At 39.6% G+C, this 23,441-nt stretch overlaps 1 protein-coding gene across 5 annotated transcripts in view; it reads right to left on the minus strand.

Moving 5' to 3' along the window:
- The window catches only part of RASGEF1B (RasGEF domain family member 1B), a 570,403-nt gene that overhangs the window by 187,784 nt on the left and 359,178 nt on the right, over positions 1 to 23,441 (minus strand). The window contains exon 1 of one of the 5 annotated variants that reach the window (XM_067035914.1): positions 16,440 to 16,492. The exons of the other annotated variants lie outside the window; for them this stretch is intronic. The gene's annotated coding sequence lies outside the window, so the exon portion shown is untranslated. Of the gene's footprint in view, positions 1 to 16,439; positions 16,493 to 23,441 lie in introns of those variants that run through there. 5 annotated transcript variants of the gene reach the window in all.

Here is a 23,441-nt window from a genome sequence, read left to right on the forward strand (position 1 = left end):
GCATGGGAGGTGGGAGTGTGGATTGAGTGTATGTGTGTGTGCCTCTTGTCTTTGTGTGCCGCATTTCTGGAGGACAGGCTGCAAGAAAATTAAGGGTCGCTACAAAACCGCTCGGGGGCCTGGAAGTGAAAATCCCTGGTGTCCTCATCCTTAAAATCACGTGTGGGTCAGGGCATGAAACTTGACCCTTTGCATGATAAACCAAGAGATGTCCTTCCTTTATCTAGAGTTGATTATACTCTCCCTCTTTGTTTTCTCCTTTCCTTGTCTCCTTCATACTCCCACAGCAGCCACCTACCAGACAGGAAGATAAAACCGAAATGGAGAAGAGCAGCCAACTGTAAAGCAGTCGAGTGTAGCTGCCAAAGCACAGGCAAGAGGGGGTGAGAAGGGGGGACGTGGAAGGGAAGAAAGAGAGCTCTTTATCCTCTGAGTCTCTGAGTGGTAATTTCACTGTCTACGTATACAGTAGCTGAGAGCATTGAAAACAAATACAATCATACTGCAAACACGGTTCATATTCTTGGAGCCTCCCTCCATGGGAGTCTTCTGGGGACCTGCAACACTCTCCAGCCAACCCTGGACCCTCCGGTTGGTAGACCAGGACCCGTCACTGCATTCCAGGTCAGTGACTGCCTCTTGTCTGTCCAGATAGTTTCTTCAGCCATGAGACAATGAAGACTAATCAGTGTCATTTATTAATTTTCAAAAAAATAGTGTTGTATAAAACTACAAAGAATAATGTAACAACAAACCCTCATAGTCCTACTATCCAGATTTAGCAACTGTTATATTTGGTTGTATCTCTTCCAGGTTTTAATATTTTGTTTTTATGGAATTACATGACATATAGTCCAAGAGCTTTAGCCCTATCCTTTTTCCATTACCCTTTCAGGCAACAAATACCATGAGTTTTGATTCCTTTTATTTCATTAAAAATTTGCATATATACACATGGATTATAAGACACCCCATAATATTATATTTTTGTTTTTATTAAGAATATGTTATTTATTATTATTCATATATTTGTTAATCATATAATATTATTATTTTTTTGTTTATATAAGTGATTCATATTGAGTGTTTTGTCCTTCTCCTTGTTTTCACTCCACATAAAGTTCTTGAGCTCTAGCCAGTTCATTTAGATGATCATTTTTACCTGTTCATTATATTTGCTCATGTATTCCTCTATAGTGGACTGTGAATTGTTTCCAACTTTGTTTACTCTTACAAGCAATGCTGCAATGCCCACCCTATTACATGACCCTGTGCACATGCACCAGAGTTTCTGCTGGATATATACACAGAAGTGGAATTATTGAGACCTAGGTATTATATCTTAAATTTTACTAGATGCTGTCAATATAGCTTGAAAGTGGGTGTATCACACTGTATTCCCAAGACTAATGAGGGAGGATACCATTTCTCCCACATGCTGACAACTGTTGAAATTGTCAGACTTGTTAGCTTTTGCTAATGTCAGTCTGCAGTGAAAGGTGTCTGCCTCATGCTTGTTTTGATTCACATTTCCTTGTAACGGATTGAGGTTTTTTTTTCTGATTCAACTTCCTTCTCTGTGACTTGTCTGTTTACATCCATTGCCCCATTTTTCTATTACTTGTCTTTTGTCTACTGATTTGTAGGAATTCTTTTTTTACATACATTCAGAACAATAGTAATTTGCATATTATACGTAAATATTGCAAGTATCTTCTCCCTGTCCTTGGCTTGTGTTTTAATGTTGTTTATGAGTAAATTATTTGATAAAGAAGCCGAAAGGAGTGATCACAGGTTGTGGACTTGGCACTGTTACATACAATCCTTCAGTGGGCTGGGCGATAAAGAAACTGAGACTCTAAAGCAGAGCTATAACTGGAGGAATCAACATTCAAAGCCATGTCTAAAAGCCACAGATTCAGTGCATCACAAACCAACATGCATGCTCATGTGTTCCCTCTTACAGAAACATTGTAAAATAAAGCCTTATCATGGTTAAAGTGTGCAAACAGACAATTTATGGTATCAGAAGTATTTGGGGACAACTTGTTAAAAGGTCAGAGATTTTTCTTCTGTAGGACCGGGGTGAATCCCAGAAATATATACTGCAAACAAGCTCCTGGAGACAAAGATACAGCAGATCAGTGGGCCAGACTTTGAGGACACTCTTGACAGAGTTGAGAAATCAAAGCACTTAGTGAAGCTGGTGGCGGCCCTTGGGAGGTCTGGGCCTCCAGCCACCTGTGTGAGTATTTGATGTGCCTCTCTCCTGTGGGTCTATAGGCTCTGCAAGGACAGGGACTTCCCTCTTCTGTTTTCTCCCAGCATCTAGCATCGTGCCTGGCTCAATAAATAATTGTGGAATGAAGAAATGTTCCATGTATCACATTTAGTAGGTAACCACCCATGTCTAAGAAGAGTCTTAAGAAAGTCTGTACTTCGCCTCAAACTCTAAACTTTCCTCTCCGGATGAAAGGGAGGGAGGCAACAATAATTCATTCTATATGCCAAGTGCTCTTGACCTCAGTTAATTCACATTATTGACCTGATGCCCTGAGAGTTGTCATCTGAAAGTACGTATTACAAAAATAAACATTCCTAATTACGTGTGTCTATAAAATGACAGTCAATTGAGTGGAGAAGGAAATCTGTCTAAACTCTTTACTGTGTGAAAACCAGAGACACAGGCATTTCTTTGGAAGCTGATGCTCAAAAAGTACTCGTTAGGATACCTGCAATACCTTCTCTTTTCACCTTGTCCCAATGGCACAAGACAGAGCAAGTTCCGAAGTCCCTATGCCTCATGCCATCTCTGTGAAGCAAGTATGATTCATCGGGCCTAATCTCTCAGTCCCGACAATTGCCTGCATCCGGTTTAGACCATCTCTGTCTTTGATCAAAACTGTCAGCATTTTCTTTCCTCTGTACGTTAGTCATATGCTATTGAGATGATCAGTGGATCTTCTCTCCAAAGCAGGCCAGCTAATGACACCTTCCAGCTAGGCAAGAATTTTCCCTGTTAGATCTGGGTGTGATGCAATGGTTCAGAGATGTTTAGCAGGGAAGAAAAAAAGGTAAGCATTTCTGAGAGCTTTGTCACCTCCACCGATTTCTGATTCCTCAGAGGGACAGGTATCTCTGAATAGCCTCAAAAGATGTAATGAAAAGAGGCCCTGAGAAGTACATTTGAGCAACAGGTATGACAGAGCCATTGGGGAATGTGGTTTACGGAGGTTCTTGTTTCTCTTAGATGTTTCTATTTTTAGAAGTAACATTAAAACTTTTATAAGAAATACAAAGATGTTAAAACTCCTTGTATGTTTAATCAAGAAACCCATGGAGGGCTTCCCTGGTGGCTCAGTGGTTGAGAATCCGCCTGCCGATGCAGGGAACACGGGTTCGTGCCCCGCTCCGGGAAGATCCCACATGCCGCGGAGCAGCTGGGCCCGTGAGCCATGGCCGCTGAGCCTGCGCGTCCGGAGCCTGTGCTCCGCAACGGGAGAAGCCACAACAGTGAGAGGCCCGCGTACCGCAAAAAAAGAAAAAAAAAAAGAAACCCATGGAGATGTTACTGGTTTGAAGATAGAGACCATGAATTTGTCTTCTCTTAGAGCTAGGGGAGATGATAGTCTTATAGTCTTATACCAAAGACTGTGGTGAGACTGACACACAGTTGACATAGAACAGAGGTGGGTAGAGTATCTTCTCTGGAGGAGAGTCTAGAATTCATTCTATCTACCTCCCCCAGGCCAACAGCCAAGCTCAACACTCTTCTGGTCTTCAGAGCAATTGCCTTCTCTTCACTTCTTCCCTGGAAGAACCAGACCGAAGGTGGATCTATACAGAACCATTGGCTGGGCCTTCATACACCATGCGTGGTGCCAGTGTGGGAGGCACGCACAAACACAGTGCATAGGGAGTACAGGAATTTGTCAGCTGGTTTTGTCAACTGACAGAGTTTTCATAGCTTGGATGAATCAAATCCAAGGGGTTTTTTTCCTACAAACTTATATATAGCCTCTGAAGATATTTTAAGCTAGACAGTTCTGACGAATTAGCACTTGACTCTTAAAAACATTTTTTTTCCTCTGGGCCTAATATTGTGTGATAATTATTTTCTGATCTTTTTAAAGCTCTTGGCTTTGGAAATGGGAAGTGGGAAAATAAACCAGAAAATCAAAACATTCTGAGTTAAGGCAAAGTCTGAGTGGCACTCATTCTGTTACAATGTATTTTCTGATCCTGACATCACAGATAATATCAGTCCCACAACAGCTGTGAAGAAAATCAAGACTAGATTTAAAACAAAATGTCTGTGGGAGAAAACAAAATCTTATCCCAATTGTTTCCTTAACCTTTTGTAAATCGGCGTTTGAGAAGAAGCAGCAACATGGAAGAGTAACTCCTGGTCTTCTTAGGAAAGTTTAATTCATACGCCTCATATCTCAAATGCCCCCAGCTTCGCAAGCCTCATTCCCATGGTTCAATCTTTCCCAGCCATTTGTTTCTTCTCTCTTCCCATGAGTACAGGTATTTGAGTACGTTCGTGTGTGTGTGTGCGTGTGCGTGTGCGTGTGCGTGTGTGTGTGTGTGTGTGTGTGTACTCTCCTCTTGCATCTTGTTTGAATGCTCCAGAAAACAAGACATGGTGGAAACCCTTCTGGGACCAGTAGCTTTCTCATTTCCCTGGCCACCCTTCATGCCTCCTCCATGATACATGAGCTCGTGATCACCTGCCATTTCTTCAGTGCCTTCTATGTCCCAGACACTGGCACCATGACATGTATCTCATCTAATCATCAAAACAGGCCTGTGGTATACAGAGTACATCTCCAATATACAGCTGAACAACCTGAGGCTCGGAGTACAGAAGTCACACAGCTGGGGAGCTGTGATTTCAAGAATCAGACTCAAGGCTCACTGATTCCAAAGCACAAAAGTTTTCCTCTACATCCTGCCTTCAGGAATAGACAAAGGCCTGAGACTGTAATGAATCTAAGGCACACTTCATCTAATTTTTTTTCAACAAATTATCCCTAATGGCAGCGAAGAGTGAAGGTATGTGGATAAGTGGGTGTGAGCACATGTTGGAGGGAAGGAGATACAGTGTGCTTTTTTTTTTTTTTTTTTTTTTTTTGCGGGCCTCTCACTGTTGTGGCCTCTCCCGTTGCAGAGCACAGGCTCCGGACGGACGCACAGGCTCAGCGGCCATGGCTCACGGGCCCAGCCGCTCCGCGGCATGTGGGATCTTCCCAGACCGGGGCACGAACCCGTGTCCCCTGCATGGGCAGGCGGACTCTCAACCACTGCGCCACCAGGGAAGCCCTACAGTGTGCTTTTGAGGATGTTAGTCTGAAGCATTCGGCTGCATGCACATAATTTCTTTGAAGTCTTTTATTTACCTAAAAAATTCACTCTAATGTTGCATTCTATTCCATAATGTATTCATACTTGCTGTAGTGTTAAAGAAAGGGGTTTAAAAAACTTGCTGTTGGCTAAATTAATGCTCTAGGAAGATGTACCATATTTATCTTGCAGGTCTATGGATCCCAGGCACCTGGCCATTGCCCTTGGAATTACTGTAGCCCAGGGTAAAAAGTAGAAGAAATAAATCCATTTCCACTACTGAAAATACAACTGAGAGGTCCCATCCTTCCGAGAGTGTGCCAATAGTGTATTATTTGCACTTAAAAATCAGCAGGTTACTACTAATGATCACAAGGTGGATTTCGAATGCTTAGAAGAGGGCTATGAGGCTGCTGATACATAAGAACAATAAAGCACAACTTTTGATAACTGGGAATTATTTCTGCCACCTAAACCAAACAGTTTTTTAAAAATCTAGCACAGGGAATCAGTTAAATGCCAAATTCCTATTAGGGCATAAGTAATTATGAGAAACAGAGGCAACATGATAGAGTGAGAAGAGCTTTGGACTGAGACTCAAGACATGGGTTCTAGATTCAGCTCTGCTATCAACAAGTGTTGACAAGACACAATGCTTTAAAGACTGCATTGAAAATAATTACTCTATATTTTCTTAATGACATTCATACAGATAAAATATTTTGAACCAATACTCCTGAGATGTAATCAGATATAAACTCTTCTGAACTTTTGGGTGGTGTCCTAAAGGGCTGATGGGGACAAAGTTCTACATTAAGCACATTCGGACTCTTTTTGATCCTTTAAAAAAGTTGAATATAAATCTCTTTTGGAACCTCCAGGTTTTAAATTACTTCCAGTTACAAAAGTTGCTACTTAATTCAACAAAGAGAAAGGAGACCATTAAAAAATACCCAGAGCTGAAAAAATGGCCATTTCCAATGGCAAAGGAGATAACCACAATGCCGAAGGCTTGTTCACATTGCTCTGGAAGCCTCTGAAGGAGGAATGAGGGTGCCTGAGACTCTCGTATCCAGTAAAGGTAATAAGGTCAAGCAGAAAAAGTGTACGTAAGTACTGATAATCTCACACATGCCAACAGGACATTCCACATGCTATGGTCACAAAGAAAGTAAAAGTTCTTCTCAGCGTTGACAGATGGTCATCCGTTGTGCCTAAATGGCTTTGAGAAAATCCATGTTTACCCCAGTGGGCTGCAGGAAGTAAATCTCTGAAAAGTCAAAGTTCAGGGCATCTCTGCCTATTAAAAATAATGCCTGTGACATACCTCCCCACTTAAACAGCACGAGTCTAACAGGGGCTAAAGCTGTTTTACTTCCAGACCTCTCCCACACACCTGAGAATAAAATATCAAGCTACATAATGTAATTCTACCTCTAATTTAGGACCTGAATTTCATGTCTTTGGAGGTGTGTAAAAGGCCTATGTCAACTTATAGCTTTCTGCAAATATAATAACTTAGGCTATCACCAGACACTTGTCTAACCTATAATTTTTTCCTTACTCCATTTTATTTTGTCTCCCTGAATATGTAGAGAGCAGTGTTTGCCAGAGTGCTGAAGAGCAATACAAAGGAGCATGCATTTAATTATTCAGGTGGAGGTAAGAGAGAAGTGACACAGGTGCTCAAAGGTGGCGAGTCCCTCGCGTTGGAACCTACTGTTCATTTCACCCCAGGTAATTACAGACCATCTCTTATCCTTGATACAGTAAGCAAGGAGTTCCAGAAGGCAATCAGAGGAAAAAGGGAAAAGGATGTTAACACAGCCGATGGGAGAATAACAGGGACTGGCATGAGGAAAGGCAACAGAAGGTATGTTCATTGAAGGAAAATTTATAATTGACTTTGTTCTACTCATTTATTCAGAGAGGGTGGTACCAGCATAATTATCATCCAGCAATATAGGTGTTATTATGTGTCATAAGCGATGGGAAGCCTCCCAGGTTCCTTTGGGTTCTATCTCCTTTATGGGCCTTGATTCATTTTACTCTTGCAGAGAAAGTCTTTGTTGAACACCCATTACACGATCAGGATTTGCTCTCAGTACGTAGGATACAATAGAATGAGATAATTTCCATCTGTAAGCAGTTTTAAGTCTATTGGGAGAAACATACCAATAAGCACAGAATGCCAATGCATTGCATCTTCCAGCCAGGACTTGGGGGTCAAGGAATGCTTCCTGGAACCGATACTCAAGCTGCAATTCCAAGAACAGCAGAAGTTGGGAGGAGACAGTGAGGGAGACAAGGCAAGAAAGAGACTTCCAAGTAAACGCTTGGCAAGAGGAGAGAAGGCAGAATCAACATGATTTGGGGAGTGTGTGGCTTGGAGGCAGTTTCTGGAGGAAGAGAAGAAAGATATGTAGACTATAAGACCATTTTCACTTTCTTCTCCCACTATTGCTAGACACAGTAGAGTTCATGTTCCCTCCTGGAACTTTGAGCTATTTTAACCAAGCAGCCAAGCTTTGAAGACTGACTTACGGTGGTCTCAGATCCATTCACTTGCAGCCAAAGCAGATACAAATTATATTTTCTTAATCTACCTACATACATCAGACTCTAAGGCTCTGTTTCCTTTTGGCCTGTCTTCTTTACTTCCTTCACTTCATGCACAATGAACAATGATATCTACAGTGCTGCCTTCCCAGACCGATTTAATACTATCTCTGTGTTTATATTGTCTAGATTAAACTAACTTTTAAAAATCTATCTCTCCAAGTTCTTCTGGTTTCATGTTCAGTTATGTTTATATTCCTTTCAAAATTTTAAAGAGTCCTTTTGATGTTTTTAGGAGTGGCCTATCTGGCAAGCCTGGTCTCCCCACTCTTTGCTATTGATATGATCTATATATTAAATGCACAAATGCCAGGGCTTTGTACTGGCACCAAATAAAGCATGTTAAGTGGATACATCCCTGCTCTTTAATTTACTTTGCTTAGGATAGGAGTTTAGAATCACTTACATTTCCCTGCCCAGTTTTTCAAGCATTCCCAGGGAATTAATAAACTTTAATCTCTAAGTAACTCATCTGTAATGGTGTGCTAGAAACAGTCCACACCAGCTCATAAGAACCAACTTACATTTTCGGGAAATTTGTGAGCTGGTTGTTAAACATGCCTGTTATTAAAAATTAAATTATATGCACTAACAAATAAATTATGTTTAAAACATGGTAATATACGCTAAAAACATTACTTCCTAATTATTTTTATTACATTTTACTATTATCTATGCTCTCAGGTTCATTTACATCTATTGTTTTCGGGTGGTGGTAATACTATACAATGGTATCTACCGTGCATCTCTTCCCAGTTCTGTGTTCAGCGATGCCATATTGGTAACTCAAAAATGGCCATGCCGGGAGTATTCACACCACAAAATTGGCAAGTGCTACAAATCATGATTCTTTTTTTCTTCCTTCAGAGATCCAGTTTTTAAGCCTTGACTCATGCACCACTGCTCGTATGGAATAAAGAATGGGGAGAGTGGTTTGGGAGGAGAAAAAATGGATATTGGCAGAAAAACAGTCAATCAGTGTAATAATATGTAGAAAATCCACTAAAATTATAGTCTAGGAGAGGACCAGTGAAATAAAATCATATTCTCTGAAGATGTATGCGTCTATCCTCTTGAAGTTAACAGATTTTTAAGGAAAATGAAGCCATGACACATTACTCCTGTTCCTTTTTGCCTTTAACAGAAAAAACGAACATAACAGAAGAGACTACAGGAGTCTGGAGGGTATAAAACCTGCTTAGGACAGCTGCCAACACACCCTTATGCCCTGGTAGCAGCTTTTGTTGCATAAGTTCTCCCAGACATTTGAGAAATCACAAAGTAGATGAACTTGTTTTGTGGAATAAGATAAAAATTGTACTAGTATTTCACAATCAAAATGATTTCTTCTGAGCCTCTATAGTTTCTGGGTGATGTAAATGGCATCACTGTGCTCAGGAGAATACGTAGAGCTGTTGAAGATGAAGGCAAAGATTAGGTAACAACAATGGTAATGGCATGAGTGACTCTCACCAGAGAGCCTCAATGGACCTCCTGGAACTTCTTTGATTCCTCGAATATCTTTGAGGCACAGTCAAGGGGCAAAAGCAAATATCCAATTGTTTGGAGAGGGAAGCAGACACACTGTGCTTCAACAATTTTCCTAAATTTAGGAATAGATCCAGTTAAAAATAAAAAGGACCAGAAGCCCCAAACCCTGACTCTTAGTCAAATATAAAGTACACAGTCAAGTGGTAATGAATGGTGATTCCAAAGCCTCAGCTTTAATTCAAGCAAATTAGTCTAATGGATAAATAAACAGTGGTCCAAATCTCCTTCAAATTTCTGAGATTTTTAGGAAGTAGTAAAATTAAACAAACAATCAAAAGACAGACTTGTGTATTTGAAGCTATTCAGGGCACTTATCATGAATTCCAAAGTGTAGAAGTCAACATTACACTTATATGGCAAACTTCCTCTTAAAGATTGTGTAGAATTAAATAATTTTATGATTTCTGCCTGATTTAAAGACCTCTCAAAGTTGATCCCATCAAATGAAAATTATATACATTCTAGTTTACAACTAACTCTGAATACTTCATACTAATATATTATGAGTTCATTGACTGGTAAGCAAAGTAAACCTTCCAAGTCCTGCCTAATCAGCGTGAGTGAGGATGGAATTTCTGGGTGCTTCCATTTATTCCCCAGGCAGGGTGCATCATCTGGCCATTTGTTCCAACTTGTTATTAATAGCCAGAAGGAAAATATGAAATGCTGGACCAAGGAATTAGGAAGAATTGTCTCTGAAAACTTGTCTTGTTCAAGAGAATTTTCTACTTCTGATTCTGAAAATCATAAAATAATCTTGCTGCTTCTGAAATGTTTCTACCTTCTCTCAAACAGAGATAAAATGCACCTTAGAGTGCATTTCTGGTTGTGATTAACACACACGAGGCACTCCTGCTGTTACCTGTACAGGACAGACATAGCTTATCTATTAGGATAAGCCTGAGCCTGAGTCAGTCATTAAGGATACTCATTCCCACTGTGCCTGGACACAGACTAACAATTGTTCTCAACATTCTCCAGCGTACTACTACCAATGAGTTTGAATTAGCACTTGGGACAAGCCCAGATCTGATCTAACATTTGTGTTTCATTAAAAGTGAGGTCCAGAAAGGTTAACTAACTTGCTTAAAGTCACAAAACTAGTTAGTGGCAAAACCAGAATTTGAAAGCATGTTTCTAGCGCTCTTTCTGCTGTGATGTACTGCCTTACTTAGACCACAGAGGGTTTTGAGCTGATGCAATCTGAATTCTCACCCATAAGTGTAAGAATCCTATTGATGGGTACCATCAGGGCAGACTCTTTCTGAAAGGCATCTGCAGACATTTGGTAGATGGACCTGTTATGGGTTGCTGCTCAGCAACAAACATTAGTCCTTTTCTTTCCATACATGAATTATCAGTGTTTATGGTATTAAAGTCAAGTAAAGAAATCTAATTGGCCAAAGAAAGAGCACTAGGATTAAGGAACTCTGCAATTATTTATTAGTTCATTTACTTAAGCAGAGTTATGAAGTGAACTACAAATAACAAACCATTTTCATCTTAAAGGACTTCATCCTTGCCTTACAAACTGTGGAGACACAAGGTAGATGTATAGGGAATGTGGAGGTGAGATAGAAACACAGACTAGCAAGAAGGGAAATTTGACCTAGATTTCTTTGGAAGTAGTCTCTCTGTTCATTTTTGGGTGGGTGTCATCAGTCAAGACCAAGTCTCTGTTATTCTGATATTCTTAATCTACAATGCCAGTTTTGATCCTGCTATGTGAGTAAACATTTTCAGCATTATCAATTGTTGGAAACACTTGGTGAGAGGTTTCCATTTCTGCTTCTCCTAACCATGCTTTTTAGTCGTTTTGGCTGTTGATGACTGTGTGCAGCAAAACCAAGAGCAAGAATGTGTAGATGGCATCGAAAAGGGCTTGCATGCAACTATGCAGTTGGGATAGAGAAAAAGGAGTCAGTATCACAGGCACAGCACATTCTGCTATCTCTCAGAGGATTCCAAACGCAACAGCTGCTCACACACATGAATAATATCCTGCCCTGGCCTCAAAGGCACTGACATTTTTCTACCTCAGCCCTTGGCAGCAAACGTTTCACGGATATGCCACTTTGGTTTGAAATTCGCTTATGCTAGTTAGTATGACTCAGGAATTTCATATTTCCAAAGCCCAGTTAAAATTCAGACATTTAAGAGGAAGAAGAATCCAAAAGTGTTGGGTTCTCTGGATATACCCCCATTTTCATGTTGATCACGTGACTCTTTTTTGTCTAAAAGGTGCCTTGCACAACTGCATCAACATAAATAAGATTCCATGTGAAAACTGTAAGGGCAGATAATGGAATCTCACGGCCCCAGAATGTGATCCCATTTATCAGAAGTATAGCGTTCAGTTGGTATTTTTATCAAAGGCATTCTTGTGAATTGAACAAACCAACTACAGTTCTAATACTACTTAGCAGGGCTATTTACAGACTTTGTCCCTTAAAAAAATCCACATCTTGTTCAGAGAGCATCTTGTTAAAAGAAAAGTCTTAGGTGTTTTTTATTTGATGCCAAACTATACAAATTATTTTGAGCTAAGAAAAATGAAGACACACAGATCAGTGAAGAGAGTCCTAAATCAGGATGTAGAAGATTGAGGTTTAGACTAGTACATTTCCTCAGTGTCTTAGAACTCCTATTCCTCCAGCCCTAAAACTGTTCGTGGTCCCTGGAGATGCATGTGAAGAATGGTGAATTCATGTTTAAGAATATTTGGAAGTGACCCTTGCAGCAGGGAACATCATTTTGGCTCAGGAGATAATGAGAGGAACAGTGAGGGTGGCCCACATTTTTCACAGCTAAGATATAAAATGTTTATGAGAGACATAGGCAGACACTCTATTTTAAGCTTCTCACAAATTCTCTTCTCATGAGATTTTGTGTTTCAATTGATAATGGCCTCATTGCTAGTCACACAAAGTCCTTCCAGATCAGATTATTCCCAGAGCAGTTTCAGCACTAATTTGCTGTTTTGTACTAATTTGCTGTTACTACCTCCATAATAATAGAAATTGACAGAAAGCCCACTGTCAAAAAGGCCAAAAGTAAACCAACCCAAAGGGCTGTCTATATGTGGGCATCAAGTCTTCAGTCTGAGGCTGGCAACCCACAGAGCACAGTCAGTGGTGAAGCAAAGGCAGTGATTAAGAATGGAGGTCAAGAACACAAAAGAAGAGGAGGGAGAGTCCTAAGGTTAAGACACACAGGATTAAAATAGAGTGGTTGAAAGCACACAGAGAGGGAAGGAGGCCTTAAATACCCGGCACACCTACAGGTATTTCTACCAACCTTGGCTTTGCAAATGAACTCCTACATTCTTAATACCATGTAAGGAATGGGAATGTGGTCTTGATTCGTGATATCAGCTTCAACAGTAGACAACCCAATTCAAAGTTTCCCGAAGTTTAGTGCTACCACTAGTATTACACGGGATGATTTTAAGTGACACACACATTTAAAATTTTAATTTTAGCTGTCATGGGTTTCTTTTTATATGTGTTAGGAAATTAAAACATAAAACCTATAATTTCTTACATATTCCTTAGGACAGAGCTATATTTTTTAAAAGTGCATCAATTTAAAGTAAAAAAAAAAAAAAAACCTAAGAAGTTATAAGAGAAGTGATACAGATAAGGGACAAATCATGACAGTCTTTGAATAACTTAAGTTTGGGAAAAGCTGATCTAGTCTGGTTCATGTTAACAAAGGTTTGTTTTCTTGTTCCTCTTTGTCTCCTTGATAGGGGGTGATGTTCTTTGAGATCCTAACCTTATTTTACTCAAGACACAGTGTCACACCATGTATAAAACAGATAACTCATGAGAACCTACTGTATAGCACGGGGAACTCTACTCTGTGGTGACCTAAATGGGATGGAAATCCAAAAAAGAGGGGAATATATGTATACGTACAGCTGATTCACTTTGCTGTACAGTAGAAACTAACACAGTATTGTAAAGCAACTATACTCCAATAAAAATTTTTTAAAAATAAAAAATAGAAATTTATTTAGCTTTTTATGCCAATAGAAAAAAGGGAAACAATTATACAAGAAATAAAAATAATGAAAATGTAAAAAAAAAAAAAGAAAGTGTCACAAAGTAGCAAAAAGGAATGTTAAGAAGGGTGCCCTAGAAAGGGCACCCAAGCAAGTCTAAATTCATTCTTCTGACAGCAGAGCAAGAGTGTCAATATTTAACGAAATTTTACAAAACCTCTTTCCCAACAGCTGGAAACAGTAGTGTTTTTGGAGCTGGTGTAGGTGCTTGAATTGTAGTAAAGGAACATTCTATCCTGAGCAATGGAAATGGTAGAAAGCTGAGGATCAACACACGGTAATAAATGTGCCCAAAGTGAATATCCTTGGTTCCTGTTCTTGGCCAGGTGCCCTCTGCTGCACGATCTGCAGCCCACATTGAAGAATGTACCCTCTGCTTTATAACCCCGTAACTGTCAGAATACATCTTAGAATCACAGAGTCGGCGTTTTAACCACCCCTTCTAAATTCTCACTTTTAGAAGGAGTCTCTCCTAAAATGCTAAACTGAGTGAAAAAAAATGTTGAAAAGAAACATATTCCATCAAAGAAGAGGTTGAGAAAAGGAAAAGAAACAGGACCAGAGTTTAATGCATTGCATCCTCATACATTAGAACGTTAATGTCAAGGCAGGATTTTTTTTTTAATATTTAAAAACTATTTTAGTGATTTATTCTGCAATCACTCACCTTCATTCCAGCAGTGAAAATAAACATTATCTTGCATGGAGTTTATTTAACTTGAGGAACTTATCGGGATAAGCCTGAAAATATGCCCTACAAGTTTTCCCCATGCATGCCAGGCTTGGTGGTCAAGTCCAACAAGGCAGTCCACCTTTTCCTCATGAGCCGACAATGTGAGAATCACATAAAGGAAGAGGCTGAGGTGGAGCTCTCAGGAAAGAGAGAGACACAAAACCACAAAACTTCTTTAAAAAGAGTTTGTCTTTAAAACAATGTGTTGGCATAACTCTCTCATCTGTGACAAGATATCACAAAATGTCCCAATGCAGTGTCCTTTTTGATTAGCTGTCTTGTCATCAGAGAAGCGTATCAGGATTGATCTTGGCCAAAGCAGAGGAATGGCCAACAGGTCTAAGTGATCCGAGTCCCAACCAGTAGGTTTCCTGTTCTGTGTTTAGTCTCTATTCTTACTTGTAGAATAACTGACAAAGCAGGTGACAGGCAGTAAGACAGAGAGATGGGTACAAGGCTGCAACAAATATTTATTAATTACTATTATGTGCAAAGTACAGAGGAATAGCTGTGTAGAATACAGATTTGTAAAAGTGGAAGGAACTGATAAAACATTTATTGTGCAACTACAATGAGTTAAGCATAATATTAAATAATTTACATGTAATAACTTATTTGATGCTGACAACAAATGTGTGAGGTAGGCATTACATAGACAAGGCAAATAAGATGCAGAGATGCTAAGTAACTTGCCTAAAGCCATGCAATGCCATCGAGGAGGAGGGGTTGGTGATGGAGGCGGGTTTGTCAGATCTTAAGCCTGTCTGACTCCCTAGAGTTTTCTGTTTACTTGTTATTTGTCTGTTGTTTTTCCTATTGTTTATTGAGCACTTATTATGTATCAGGCATTATACTAAATGCTTTCATGGATTATTGGAGTAAATCTTCAGAACAACCCTATTAGGTAGGTAATGTTAGTTTCAAAACTTGATAGGTGATGAAACTGAGGCACAGGAAAGCTAAGTTAGTTGTTTGAGATTATACAGCTACCCAGTGGTGAATCTGGGACTTGAACCTAGGCAGTTTGATTGCAGAGCCCAGACTCTATTACAGCAGTATATGGCCTCATTGCATTGTTGTGTTTCCAAAATCAGACACAGATACAAGACACACTGAGACCAAACTGAGTACTGGTGCTAAGAACACACACACACACGCACATGCACGCACACACACACAGTGTGAAACGACTTCTCCTGATGATACGTATTGCAGGAATTCAGGAAATAATAACTGGTTGCAGTACAAAGTGGCTAAAGAATGCTCAGAATCCCCTTGCCTCCATTAAAATGATTTGAAAGTGAAACATATTTAATTCATTTGACCCTAATATTCAGTATGATTAGGATGTCTTAATTCAGTGAGTCCTATTATTTTGCATTTGTAGATCAGACAAATTAGACAAGGAAAATATGGGCAGATGTCTTAGAATTACCAGTTTTTAAAATTTTGCTAAATAACTTAAAAACAATCGTTAGCATCCACTGTCAATATCATTTCATAAAAAAGAAGCACCATATACATTTAAATTTGTGAAAAACTAGCTACACTGTATTTCTTTTACACTGTTTATCACAGAATGGTAAAATGGTGTTAAAGATCATGCTGATTCACAAACTGGCATTTGGTAACCATTTTTCTAATTGCAAATCATAGCTTACATTTATCGAGCGTCTATTATATGCCAGGAGCTTTGTAGATATTATCTGGATTCCTTATAGTAACTCTATGAAGTATATATCATTACCCCCATTTAAGAGATTAGGAATTTGAGTTTCAGACAATGTAAGTCATGCCCAGAGTCACCCAGCTAGTAAGAGGTACTATACAAATACAGGTCCTTCCAACTTCAAAGTTTATATTCTTTCCCTTGCATGGGTTGTCAATCAAAAATTTGCTTCTGTAGAGAGTTACCCCCTATACTATCACTGGCTTTATAATTTTCAAATAATGAGAACAAATACATTTTGCATTGTCCTGAATTTTTGGTGAAAATTTCAAAAACAAAAGAAAATATTAAACATGCAACCTGTGAACTGATTACAGAGACCCAAATCCTTTTCTGAAAAGCCACGGTGTAGTCAGGACACCAACATTCTCTGTTTAGTGATCACCAATCAGTACCTCAACACCTGCTGTCTTGCCTCTTGTCCAGTAGCTGAGTTGCCATCTGACACAAGCCAAGACTGTGGGAAGAGCTGGTGTGAGAGATGCAGACTTTGGGAGGCCTGGAAACACCAGAAGCATGTGATGAGACCCTACTGAATCTGTCTGAATCCCTGCTGACGTATTCTGTTTTAAAATATTCTGTCTATAGACTCCAGAATATTCACGTAGGATGGAAAGGATCTTAGAGTCCAGTCAAGCTCACTACTTTTTATAGAGGACAAACTTGGGACCCGAAGGGATTCAGTGACAGCCCCAAACCTCCCAGACAATCAGAGCAGTTACAGGACTAGAATCCATTCAAGGATTCTGTGCACAATTCCATGCTGGGAACCCTGGTTCTTGTAGAGGGTAAACACTGGGGAACTTTTAGGTCCTATAAGAGAAAGGAATATTGCAGGAATATTGTAAAAGACAGGCTTCCCAGAGATTGGGAAGGAAATAACTGTTTAAATTATAGTACTCACAGTACCGTCTCCAACCTCAGAAAGCTACTCTTAGAAAAGAGGGTCCCTTTCAAGCCACTAACATCTGAGGTTAAGTGTATAATATTTAGACTAGAATATGTTTTTTGCATTTGAAGTCACTTGGAAACTGTCTTTTAAGATGATGTTATAAACATGAGAACTCTAATTAATATAATTTAATTACTCTTTTATGATTTAGATGTTTAGGATCTCATCATTTAACTTAATCATTTAATGAGGACATTAAAAACAGCAGTTACAGATCTGGAGGTTCTATTGAACGTACAGAGGTTCGGGTTAATGAAGTTTGGCTAGTAATTGAACGTGTGCTCACAATAATCTGATTTTCTATGTTCTGTCTAGTCTTTAAAATGAAAGCACCTGCTGCAATGTCTGGCACACGGGAGATGTAAGACATTTGGGTTTCTCTCCTCCCTTTCCTTTAGGTGCACACACAGGTATCTGTGATGTGTGTGTGCACCTGTTGATAGGGACTTGAGGAAGTGGCTGCCACAAGAGCCCAGGCCCTAAAGGACCTGCACTGTGGCAACCTTGTCAATGGTGGTAACAGAATGGTAACCACAATTCCCACGAGACACTCTGCTATCTGCGCAGGGATGTCCTATTCTGTTACCTGTAGGAACACTTTTCTCCCCACCCACAGAACAGCCCCGGTTCTGACTACAGCAGACTACAGAAGGAGCCCGGGATGGCTATTCTCTGATGACCCCTTCTCCCTTTAGAGCAGTGATCCTGCTCTAGAGGGAAAGACCTATTAGACTCTTCTAGGACAGTGCTTCTCAAACTTACTACGCATATAAAATCCCTGAGGATCTTGTGAAAAGGTAGATTCTCATTCTTTAGGTCTGGGATAGAGCCTGAGATTCTGCATCTCTAACAGACTCCCAGGTAATGCCAAATGCTGCTGGTTCACAAACCACACTCTGAGTAGCAAGGATCTCAGGAGTTACTTCAAACTCCACATCGGTGTGCAAGCCACCTCCACTTATGGTGACAGTGAGTTCACACTGGTGGAGTGTGAGAAGAAAAAACTCCTTCTGGTGAGTGAGAGAAGAAAATTGTTTATATTCAGAAAGCATGGGAGTGAGAATAAAAACAAAAGCAAGAGAGAGATGGAGAAAGAGGGAGGGAGAGGGAGAGAGGGAGGGAGGGAAGGAGGAAAAGAAAAGGGGAGGAAAAGTGGGAGATTTTAGATCTTTGACATTCTCTGAATATTCAATCTGTGTTTAGCAACATCCATTTTGCAGTTTTCTTCCCCCCAGAGTACTTTTCAAATCCTTACATTTTATTATTTGATTTTCACAACTGAATGCATTTCTGAAGTTCTGTATCTAAGTATCTGCCATATAATGTACAATTATGTAGGGCCCTCTCCCTCGAACTCCAACCAATAAGAAAATCAGTAACTGTAACAAAGCTTACCTTGCTTTCACTGTATATGAACATAGTCTGTGGATGATTTTAATTTGGTAAACTGCTAGAAAAGTGGAAAGTGCCTGGATTTTGAGCCTAACATTCCTGAATTCCTATCCTTAATACCTTTGCAACTTGGGAAAATTACTGATGTTCTTCAAGCTGCTGTTTCTTCATCTATAAGATATGGATAATTACATCCATCTTTTGGGTTCTAAAAGGAAATAAAGGAGATAACAAATGAAAGCATCTATTATAATGCTTAGTTCGTGGTAGACTCAGTAAATAGAAGCTAATATTGCTCTTCTCATTCTGAAAAAGAATATTATCTTTTTTCAAAGTCCGATAAATAATGGTGACTTAAAAATTATATTAACATTTTGTTATTATTATGAATTAGTCATTTAAGGCTATATTTATTTATTTATTTATTTTTTGTATGTGTGTGGTACGCGGGCCTCTCACTGTTGTGGCCTCTCCCGCTGTGGAGCACAGGCTCCGGACGCGCAGGCTCAGCGGCCATGGCTCACGGGCCTAGTTGCTCCGCGGCATGTGGGATCTTCCCAGACCAGGGCACGAACCCGTGTCCCCTGCATCGGCAGGTGGACTCTCAACCACTGCGCCACCAGGGAAGCCCCTAAGGCTATATTTAAAAAGAAACAGAATAAATCTTAAACACCATCATCCACGCCATGATCCATTTCAAGCCCTCAGAATTGACCTGTGGTAGGTTGACTAGAGAACATCTTTGAACCCATCAAAATAGTATTTTAATTCTAGAAGATCTGGAGGAAATAGAAAGGAAGAAAAGTTAACATTAGCAATTTTGGTTTTTACAAAGTGTCCTATAATTTAGGGAGAAAGATACAGCCTCCCTTTAAGAGTTAAGAACATTAAAAATTAAGCCCAACCTCAAGCTGAATATATAGGTGCTGTAATTATTTAAATATTATTTTAATTGGGTACAGACAATCCTATGTCATTCCACTTAATTCCTAGCCATACTATCTGAACATGAGGGCTACTCACTTTTAACTTCACAGAGAATTTCTCTCTTGCAGAAAAAGATTGACTTTTAGACCATCTGGATATCATCAGAAATGAAGATCAGAAAGAATAATTTACTGACTGAACAGACACTGAAACAGCCAGTGTGGTGTATGACAAGAAGCCCATGTTTTTGTTTTTTTAAAAAACATTTTTGTCATTTGGCTCGCATGCATTTCACATTTTGAAATATTTTGGGACAAGCATTGAAACTGTGAGATTGAATTTCATCATTCTAGAGAAAGAAGCAGTCATAAAGGAAGCTATTGCCAAGTCACCCCGACGTCTGACCCTTCCTCCAACCTTGCTGTGGGTCTCAGAAGGAAAACTAGGGTCAGAAGATACAAGGAGAATGAGACAGCCCACATGGCAAACTGGGAGGTAATCTCGCCTAATCGATTGGAAGCGCTAAGAGTCGAGTTCTGTCTGGCTCCGCTTCCAGCCCCATGCTGCTGTGGGCAGACTCTTTCACCTCCCAAACCTTTCTCAGTCTTTTCTGCTGCCAAATGTAAAGAGAAACTGTTTTAGCTCTCAGATTGCTTACCGGGCAGGCGTCGTTAGAAGTAAGAGGAGGGATTATAATTAGTGAACACTTGTCAACTACAGTATAACCTGGGGCCACAAATCACTCCCACTGGACCTAGTGATGTTGATGGAGAAGGAAGCAGCAATGACAAAAAGGCTGCCATGAAGACAGCTGTTGGCCTGCACAGCCCAAGTACCCTATCCTCTCTTAGCAGCCAGCAAGTAGAGCTGAAGAATAGAGTCCCCGGCTGCAAGGAAGAAAAAGCGAACGTCTTAGGCGTCTAATGCGGAATGGCTCCAGGAGGATCGTATTAAGTTACATTCTGCTATGGAAACGACTCCTTTTGGAGTGATGTCAAAAGCAGATTGGATCTCGTCTGGGAAATAGCAGGCTATTGAGTTTTCCAAGATTTTTCTTCCCTTCCTCCCCATATTTATGTTGTAGTCTATGGCTGCCTCCGAACCTCAGCTTCCTTGACAAGGGAAAAGAAGGAAACCTACACCCAACCATTAGTAAGTAAAACAAACATTCAAGTGCATTTGTACCTAATTAGGGTTTTTCATCAAGATCTTTCAAATGGGGACCCCATACCCTGAGGCAATTCAAAGATGCTGTCTGGAGAGTTTGATGGGTGAAAATAGGGCCACAATAAGTGATTAAGGTAATCTCATGTCATATACAGTAGGTATATTCTCTTTCTAGTAAGCAGACCACATACAAGGCACATAGAGACAGAAAAGCATTAATGGTTATAACAGTTGTTCTCAACTCTGCCTGTCTTGCATCTTCGTGGTTCAGAAAATCTGGGATGGGCCCTGACATTAATGTTTGTTTTGTTTTCTTCTCCACATATAAGAGTTACAGAGTTGAGCACTTGGCTCCAGAATCAAAACAACTTCTGTTCAAATCCTGATTCAATTGCTAACAAACTATGTGACAACCCCTGACATGCTACTACTCCCCCAAAGATGCACACGTTATTTAATCTCTTTACACTACCAAATGTAAAATAGGTAGCTAGTGGGAAGCAGCCACATAGCACAGGGAGATCAGCTTGGTGCTTTGTGACCATCTAGAGGGGTGGGATAGGGAGGGTGGGAGGGAGACGCAAGAGGGAGGAGATATGGGGACATGTATACGTATAGCTGATTCACTTTGTTATAAAGCAGAAACTAACACACCATTGTAAAGCAATTATATTCCAAGAAAGATGTTAAAAAAATGGATAATATTGTATCTGTGTCAAAAGGTTATGGCAAAAATTAAGTGAATAACCTTAGAGTTTGCACATAATACACATTAAATAAACTATTAACTCACTTATCACAATTGTTTTCTTCTTATGACTAAAGTAGCTGCAGTTAAATTCTTCCAGAAGGTTGTCAGAAGACAGCACCACTGTTCTAGTATATTTGGCTTGTATCAAGATTTACTCTGGGTTCTTGGTTAAGAAAATAAGCTCTGACCCACTGTGTAACAAAAGCCTTGTAATAGTGAGCTGCTTTTCTGAATGTTGTATGTGGTGCCTGATTTCTCTATGATGACTAGAAATCCCAAGTCATAGGAAAGCATAACTTACATTTTGATACATGTTGCCAAACTGCCTTCCAAAATATTGTACCAACACCAAACACAGCAGTTTTCTAACTGAGCACCTACTATGTGCTAGGCACTATGCTGTTTCTTACTTAATCCTCCATACAGTTATACAACACAGATTTTTATCTTCATATACCATATGATGAAAATGAAGCTCAGGTTTGTCAAATAATGTGCTGAAATCATACAGGTAGTTAGTGATAGAGAAGGATCTGAACCAGATCTAAATTTAGATGGACCAGATGCTTTCAAATGGCACCATGGGAAAATATAACCCAGGATAAAAATGAATCTGAGATGTTGAAATACACTCATAAGTCTGTCAGATTTGTAACTGAATGACATCTAATTCCTGCATTTGTTTACACACCTGTAAAATGAAGAGGTCAACTTAAGTGGTGCCTAAGATTGCTCTAACTCAATGAGTCTATGTGCAGTGGCGAAGGTTGCTCTGGGACTGAGTCCTGATGGATGATGAGATGTCTACATGTATTATTTTCAGATGATGAGAATGTTAGTTTGTTCTCCATATTTACAAAGTACCAACAAGAAGAAATGACCCAAAGTAAAGCCGAAAGGTTTTCGAGTTGAAAGACCACCTTAGAGTACCTGATTGTCTCAGTGATAAACCCCAGATATATTAATGGGTTCTCTGTCCTTAAACATCTCCAGCAAGAAAACGAACCATTGGCAGCCCTATGTGGTTTGGGTATAAATATGCCTGAAGCATAAAGCTTAATCAAATGGTCTTTTAAGGTCCTTTTATCTTTGTGTTTGTATGACTCCTTATTTCAAGGTTAAAGCCAACAGAGTGGCCTTGCTGACGAAGGCATGCATGAATTGTAATCTGTGCTCGCCAAGGTTAGCCTTATGTATGCCGTGTCAGTTCCTAAACCTGTAATGTCTAGGAACTAGGCTGATAGTTTTCAAACGTTGTGTTCTCGTTAAAGACATAGTTCCCTAGGCCTCATCCACCAAAGATTTTAATTCCAGAGTTTCTGATGGGAGCAGGAATCTGTACTTGTAGTTAAAACCCCAGGTGATTCTGAATGAAATCCTTTGTGTGCTCCGCTCTGAGGAACTAACACTGCACCTGCTGATGTAGCAAAGGAAAGAAGCATCGTCCCTGAGCTTGCAGATGGCCTTGATGTAGGTGCTCAGTATATGGAGAAGAGAAGTAGTTACGAAGATAGAAAAGGTAGGAAAAGGAGTTCCTTCAAAAGGTATATTTTGCTGTTGCATGTTATCCTTGAGATATCAGAGATCATATACATGTATTTTGTTGTTGTTTAAATTATATTGTGAATTCCTACCTATTGCTAACAAAATAAGTCAGGAAGAGTGGTCAAAACAAGTAGCAGCATAAAACCATTATAATTCCTTTTCAAGGGTTTTCTATATTTACTTTCACAAACAACACAGACAATTTCCATCCCTGTTTTAAAATATTATTTCAACATTTATGAAGATATAAAAATGTGTCCACTCTTTCCTCTGGAGATATAAACAACTTAATCTTATCCTATAGAAATACATGACTCATCAATCAATAATACTTATTGAGCAATTAGCAATGAAGACAAACAATTAAACAAAGTAGACAGAATCCCTGCTCTCATAAAACTTATAGACTAATAGGGAAAGTAACATTAAATGCAAAATTCTAAGTATGAACATTATCATAAATATAAGTAGAAAGTGCTATGAAAGTATACAAAGGAAGGACCTAATAGTTTAATGCATGGAATCATGGGATGATTTCCCAAAGAAATGTGTTGAATCTGAGACCTGATGAATTAGTAGGAGTTCGCTAGGAAAAGAGAGGGTACAGAGAAAAGCATGTGAAGGAAGAACACACAACATTCAGGGACCAGAAAGAAGGCCTGT

Source organism: Kogia breviceps, chromosome 6 (genome assembly GCF_026419965.1).
Source record: "Kogia breviceps isolate mKogBre1 chromosome 6, mKogBre1 haplotype 1, whole genome shotgun sequence".
Classification (NCBI taxonomy): domain Eukaryota; kingdom Metazoa; phylum Chordata; class Mammalia; order Artiodactyla; family Physeteridae; genus Kogia; species Kogia breviceps.